Here is a 7,755-nt window from a genome sequence, read left to right as displayed (position 1 = left end):
CCCGCCGCCCTTCGCGTCGGGCGCCCGCGGCCACGGCGACCCCGGCCGCACCGCCCCTCGCCGTCTCGTCGCCGGCCACCGCCTCCTCCACGCCCGGCCCCCTCTCCGGCGACCTCCTGGAGCCCGGCGTCCCTTTCCTCTCCGGCGAACAGTGAACTCCGGCGCCACCTCGGGATCCGTGCCGCCAGATCCAGATCCAGTTTTGGATTCGGTTGACCTCTCTCCCCCGAAACCCTAATTTTCGTGCTAACTTTGACTGCTTGTATCTCCGCAACCGTAGCTTCGTTTTGGGCATATGATATGTCAAAATCTTCGCCTCGACATGTACATCATTTCATTCCATTGCATCATTTGCATTTGAGGTCATCTTGATACACAAAATGCTGTTAGAAGGAGGCTTCGTGAGTTAAATTGCAGATCCGTTAGTTCATCATGCACTTTTGTCATTTTTGTCATGTTTAATTCGTGCATGATATGCCTGTGCCCCTTTGGGATGAATTGTGAAGCATTTTTTCTTCTTTCCAGAGGTGCCACCCATGTATTTTTAGGATGTATGTGTTGTCTTGTGCAAGCTTGCGAAGAGAGGGACGTGAGATTGCAGATTTCAGGGACTTAGTGATTTTCACTGTCTGGGATATTTTAGTTCATGATGCTATATGTCCAGCTTGTTTCCTAGTGATCCGTGCCTCTTTTGAGGATGATCAGTAAGGGAGTTTTGATATTTATGTTATGCTCTATCCATCCGTGTCTTTGTTTACATATGTGGAGTGCTCTAGGTTGACTCAATCGAGCTCAACTTTTGCTTCGTTGTCAATCTGGGCAGATCGTCAACTTGTTTGCGATTTTGCCGATGCTACCGTTAGTGTTCCATGCATGATATGCCTTTGTTCTTGCCATGTGTAGCTAGCACATTGTGCCTTCTTGCTGGTTATATGCTTTCCTTGCCATGACTTGCACCGTAGTGAGTGCATCGAGCTCGTTTACATGCCTTCGTGAGTTATATTTCAGCGTGTCTCAGTTTTCACTAAGTCTGAAAACTGATTGTGTTCGAGCTATGTTCGTGAGCTCGGTAGAGTATTTTGTGAACCCTTTTGGCCCCAGGTCACTTTGGGTGTTTTGTTAAGCTTGTTGAGTAGCTCCATTCCATGTTCTTAATTGTCATGTTCAGGTTTTCTATCATGTTGTTTTGCTGCTCCGAAGAGAGCATCGTGATCTGAAATTTCAGACTAGTGTTAATTTCACTAAGTCTGAAAATCTGTTTTGCATTTGCGTTTTAGCCATGCTTGTTTGAACCTCTTAATGGATGAATTTGCCTATGGCTCAGTGCTAGTGTTTTGTCAACCATCTTGTGTACATCACTGCCATGTATTCTGTTTTCATGTTTGGTGGCTGTAGCATGTTCATTTCGTTGCATTTAGATGCCTACTTGCTGTAAATCGCAGACCGGTGTCGTATCTTAAAACGCTTGCCATTTCCAAACCGTAGCTCCGATTCCAATGATCTTTATATCGTTTTCAATCGATTTCATTCCCTCTATCCAGTGGCACACTTGGTTTTCCAAGTTGATGCCAGGTTCATGCATTTCCTGTCATATCTTGCATTTTGCATCCCGCATCGCATCCCGCATAGCATATCGTCATTTCATCATATTGCTTGGTCTTGCCCGTGGTTGATTGTATCCTTGTTGCTTGTTTGTCTTGTTGGGTAGAGCCGGGAGACGAGTTCGCTACCGAGGAGCCCGTTGAGTTTGCTTGTGAGGATCCAGCCAACTCTGACAACTGTGCAGGCAAGATGATCATACCCTCGAAATCACTACTATCTTTGCTATGCTAGTTTGCTCGCTCTTTTGCTTTGCCACTGCTACGATGCCTACCTTTCGCTTGTCAGCCTCCCAATTGCCATGTCAAACCTCTAACCCACCGATGTCCTAGCAAACCGTTGATTGGCTATGTTACCGCTTTGCTCAGCCCCTCTTATAGCGTTGTTAGTTGCAGGTGAAGATCGAATTTGTTCCTTGTTGGAACATGGAGATGTTGTTCCTTGTTGGAACATGTTTACTTGTTGGGATATCACAATATATCTTATTTAATTAATGCATCTATATACTTGGTAAAGGGTGGAAGGCTCGGCCTTATGCCTGGTGTTTTGTTCCACTCTTGCCGCCCTAGTTTCCGTCATATCGGTGTTATGTTCCCGGATTTTGCGTCCCTTACGCGGTTGGGCTATAATGGGAACCCCTTGACAGTTCGCCTTAAGTAAAGCTCTTCCAGCAATGCCCAACATTGGTTTTACCATTCGCCACCTAGCCTCTTTTTCCCTTGGGTTTCGCGGACTCAAGGGTCATCATTATTTTACCCCCCCCCCCCGGGCCAGTGCTCCTCTGAGTGTTGGTCCGAACTGGGCAGCCTGCGGGGCCACCTCGGGGAAACTTGAGGGTTGGTTTTACTCGTAGCTTGACCTATCTGAGTGTGCCCTGAGAAAGAGATATGCGCAGCTCCTATCGGGATTTGTCGGCACATTCGGGCGGTGTTGCTGGTTTAGTTTTACCCTGTCGAAATGTCTTGTTGTACCGGGATACCGAGTCTGATCGGAACGTCTCGGGTGGAGGTCTATTCCTTCGTTGACCGTGAGAGCTTGTCATGGGCTAAGTTGGGACACCCCTGCAGGGATTTGAACTTTTGAAAGCCGTGCTCGCGGTTATGGGCAGATGGGAATTTGTTAACGTCCGGTTGTAGAAAACCCGAAGTTGACCTTAATTAAAATACATCAACCGTGTGTGTAACCGTGATGGTCTCTTTCCGGCGGAGTCCGGGAAGTGAACACGGTTGTTGGAGTTATGCTTGACGTAGGTTGCTATAGGATCACTTCTTGATCATACTTTTATCGACCGTGCTTTGCCTTCTCTTCTCACTCTCATTTGCGTATGTTAGCCACCATATATGCTAGTCGCTTGCTGCAGCTCCACCTCATTACTCCATCCTTCCTATAAGCTTAAATAGTCTTGATCTCACGGGTGTGAGATTGTTGAGTCCCTGTGGCTCACAGATACTTCCAAAACCAGCTTGCAGGTGCCGCTGAGTCCGTGCAGATGACGCAACCAAGCTCAGGAGGAGCTCGATGAAGATCTTGTCCTTTGTGTTGTTTCGTGTTAGTTGATCAGTAGTGGAGCCCAGTTGGGGTCGATCGGGGACCTTTGTCGCATTTGGGGTTCTTCTTTTATTTTGGTTCCGTAGTCGGACCTTGATTGTATCTGGATGATGTAATGCTTTATTCATGTAATTGTGTGAAGTGGCTATTGTAAGCCAACTATGTATCTCTTTCCCTTATGTATTACATGGGTTGTGTGAAGATTACCTCACTTGCGACATTGCTTTCAATGCGGTTATGCCTCTAAGTCGTGCTTCGACACGTGGGAGATATAGCCGCATCGAGGGCGTTACAAGTTGGTAATCAGAGCCTTCCCCGACCTTAGGAGCCCCCATTGCTTGATCGTTTTTAGCAGCCGAGTTGTGTCTAGAAAAATGTTTTGAGTCCTTAGGAATTATATATCGGAGAGCTTAGGAATTCTTTTACTCCCCAGTCTCTTCATCGCTCTGGTAAGGCATCCTGACGTAGAATTTTGACTCTTCTCTTCTCAAATTTCACTAAATTTTTTTAGGATCACGCGAGTATTTTGGTTTTGTTCCGATGGTTTTGTGACGAGAACATTGTTCTTGGTGCCTCCTGTCTTTAGGGGTTGTGGCAGTGTCCCGGGGAGTTGAGCTCCGAGGTGTTGTCGTCACAATTTTATCGTTGCAATTCTGGTATACTTGAGATATGTTCGCCGACATCAAAAATCTCTTTTATGCAGTTGTTGGTGAGATAACCCCGATAACCCAGTACTGAGGTGAGTACGGGAGTATTGCCATGACTTGTATAACGGATGCTTTTTGAAGGTTGAGGTAGATGATTTCCGAAGGTTTCTTGGTTATGTGTTGAAGGATGGATACAGCTGGATGTAGGATTTGTTAGTTTGGGTGAGATATTATGCTTCCCCTGTATCCCCAACACCTGATTGCATAACCTGAAAATTTCGGGAGTTTCATAGGTGGGAATTCAAGTAGCTCTTAGGATATCTTTTCGACAGATGTATGATATGAAATTGGGGTTCGACGTCTAGTGGTCCGCCTATTCACGGTCGTTTTTACAGTGGTCTCGTTGTGTCTTAAAGAGTCCTTGGCTATGCCGACTCGGGGACACTTCGTATGTCATGTGCACTGCCTTGTACATGATGGTGCTGTACACTCAAGCCCGTGTAGGCCCCACCACAAAAACTTCGGACGGAATCTCTATCATATGTTTGTTCTGGCTTATTCTGCAAGCCAGTCCTTTGTTTTTGTTTTGAGTTGTGGTATTTGAGTTGCTTCGAAGTCAAATGTTGATTCCATACCTTCCCCAAATGGTGTTCTCATACTCCGATGTGAATACCAATCCTTCTCGACAATCGAGATTGTCTTGTCAATCCTTTTCAACCGGTGTGTTTCTCTTCAAGTGGATCCGATCACTTCAACATCAGCAAGACCAATTATCATTTCTTCTCAAGGGTGTTTGTTTCATCTGTCTCCAAGTTGCCTTTGTTTTTCCCGCCCACCCACCCTTTTTCCTCAAGGACTAAGATTTCTTTACCAAGTATCCTTTTATTTTTGTGAAGTTTCTCCATTCTTTTCCGTCAATGTTCTTATCCGGTGATTCTCATGAAGATTCTAATGGAGCTTCAAGTTCGTCATTCCTCATTCCTTTCTCTTCTCCGGTGGATTCAAGTCAAGATTTGTCGATTATATCCCTTTCTTTTCTCGTCTCAAATACCTTCTCTTGACGGTGCTCCTCATATTTATTCATTTCTCGCTATTCTATTGTTCCGGAGTGCTCAAGATATCTCGAAGATTCGTGTTCCCACTCTGCATTCGTTCAAGCTCTTTCGAGATTGGTATCTCATTCAAGTCATTTAATTCAACCGGTGCAACATCTCTTTTAAATCTTTTCAACGGTGTTCTTTTGAGTGGGCCCTAACCCACAGGTCTTTTTCCAGGATCTTACCTGACTCTTCTTATTTTCCCGGCGTTACTCTTAAATTTTTCTCCAAGTTTGATGTAAGAATGAATTATCATCAGTCATATGTCCTTCTCCAAGATCTTTCAAATTCTTTTCATCGTTGGTTCAACCTTTCTAATTTTCATCCCGGAGTGCCTCAACAATTTTGGTGGTTCTCGTCATCATTCTCAACATGTGCAGACCGAAGAGGGATTTCTCCTTAATCTTGCTCTTTTCTCTTCAAGATTCGTGATTCTAGCTTGTTGCCATCCTCTTATAACTGTTTTCGATTGTGAGAATCTTTTTCACCCATCAGGAGATATTCAAGAGTCTTCTCAGTTTGTCATCCGGAGTCCATCAATTCAGGTTTATTCATTCTCGCCCGTCAGTTATCATTCTCCTATCTTGCCGGTGCATCAATCGAATATCCTCTAATCAGTTCTTGATCTCTTTGTTCTCATGTATCTAGTTTGTCTCAAGCACCTTCGTTCATTTGCTAATTCTTACCGGTGATGCACCCCTACTTCGATCATTTTCAATTCGTACGATGGTTCGTTCAAGAGATCTCTCTTCCTTGTTCATCATATCAATTCATTTGTTGTTCCAATCCTACCGGTGGTTCGTTGAAGACCTTCTCAAGTTTTGATATATCTCTCCTAATCCTTTCTACGAGAATAAGTAGTATGCCAAATCCGTTGATTGTCATCAATTTAATTGGTGAAGGATAAGCATAACATAATTCTTATTCTTGTTCATCCAAGTGATTAATTCTTTATTCCGGAGGCCCTTCAAATTCTCGGTTTCATTTGTTTCATCTTCTCTTTTTCCCGGAGTTCCAAGCTCTAATTATCACGGAGATTCATTTAAATCATTGCAAGTCTTCACCTTGTGTTTCCATCTTCTCTTGCCTTCCGTTTGAGCATTCTTTTGTTTAACGGAGTTCTTCATGGAGGTTCTACATGTTGGTTTATAAAGGATTTAATTCCTTCTCAAAGTTTTCATCAAGATTCATTTCTAGGGAGCTCAAGCTTTCTTCATATTGTAATCCGGAGTGCAATTTCTTTCTACCATATTATCGGAAGTGGTATTATGTCATTCTTGATAATTTGAGTTCATGTTTTCCATGATTCACTTGTTGTAAGGATGAGATATTTTAAATCCATCATTTTCTTCATTGGAGTTATCTTGGTATAGATTTCACCTAAAGCCTTCCCTAAGGAATGTTGCTATTTGGTGCTTATTAATGACCCAAGTTATCTCTTTTCCATCTTGATGGAACAAGTTTTCATCTCTTCGTTAATCTCAAGCAAGTAATTGTTCCGTTAGTGGCCGGTTGTCACCTCATAATGTTGAGATGTTTCCATAAGCCCATATCAAGATTATTCTTTTCGTTGTTGGTTTTCAACAACTCCATTCTAGCATTTGTTGTATCTGTGATCTCTCAACATCTTGTTTCCCTTCGTTCCGGAGTCATTGTGATGTTGCTCTTTTCAACCCATCATCTCGTTTGTCAAAGATCATGTTCTTTTCGTGCTTATCCATTTAACCAGAGTGTCGTGTCCTCTGCTCAAGTTCTTTTCATCTTATCTAGTCTTGTATCACTTTTCAACCGGAGTGCTGTTCGAATTTGGTCTTCCTTGATCCCCTTCCTTAACCGGCGCGTTTTCAATATATATCTTCCCTTCAACCTCAAGGTTTCGCAATGCTCTTTGTCCCTAGTTTCTAACGGAGTGTTTTCGACTTTGTTCTCCTTCGTTCTATTCTTTTCTCGAATTAGTTCAACCTCGCAAGGTTCTTTGGTTTCACTCGTTTGTCAGAGAAGCAACTTAGTTTTACCTCTCCTCTCTTTCTCTTCTGTTGTCCCTCCGGTGCCATTCTAGATCTCGGGACGAGATCCTCTCATAGTGGTGGAGTGTTGTAACGCCCCGAGACCGATGTGCCAGGTGTCGTTCAGTTATTCGCCGTTGTTGCCTTGTCATTGCTTGCGTGTCATGCATCTCATATCATGTCATCATGCGCATTTCATTTGCATACATGTTCGTCTCATGCATCCGAGCATTTTCCCCGTTGTCCGTTTTGCAATCCGGCGCTTCGTTCTCCTCCGGTGGTCATTTCTACCTTTCTTTCTTGTGGGATTAAACATTTCCGGATTGGATCGAGACTTGTCATGCGGCCTTGGTTTACTACCGGTAGACCGCCTGTCAAGTTTCGTATCATTTGGACTTCGTTTGCTACTCCAACGGTTAACCGAGGGACCGAAAAGGCCTCGTGTGTGTTGCAGCCCAACACCCCCCAAATTTGGCCCAAAACCCACCAAACTCTGCTCCATGTCCTAGAGCGTTCGATCACAATCGTGTGGGCGAAAACCGCACCTCATTTGGACTCTCCTAGCTCCCTCTATGCCTATTTATACCCCCTCCATTCGGATCTCTTCTTCCCCGTCCGAAACCCTAGTTTAAAAAAAAACAGATCCATCTTCCCCGCGCCGGGCCGGACGTGTCCGCCCACGCCGGACGTTGTCTGCCCCGCCGCCGCACCCACTCACGCGCCGCCACGTGGGTCGCGCCCACATCGCCGCCGTTGGGCCCGCCAGGCCCACGGGGAGCCCCCGCGAGCCCATCTCGCCGCCGCCGCCTGTCTTCCTCCCTCTCCGGCGCCGTCCGCGGCCACCTTCACCGGCCGGCG

This window comes from Triticum dicoccoides, chromosome 3B (genome assembly GCF_002162155.2).
Source record: "Triticum dicoccoides isolate Atlit2015 ecotype Zavitan chromosome 3B, WEW_v2.0, whole genome shotgun sequence".
In the NCBI taxonomy this organism is placed as follows: domain Eukaryota; kingdom Viridiplantae; phylum Streptophyta; class Magnoliopsida; order Poales; family Poaceae; genus Triticum; species Triticum dicoccoides.
Note: the sequence above shows the minus strand (reverse complement) of the source record.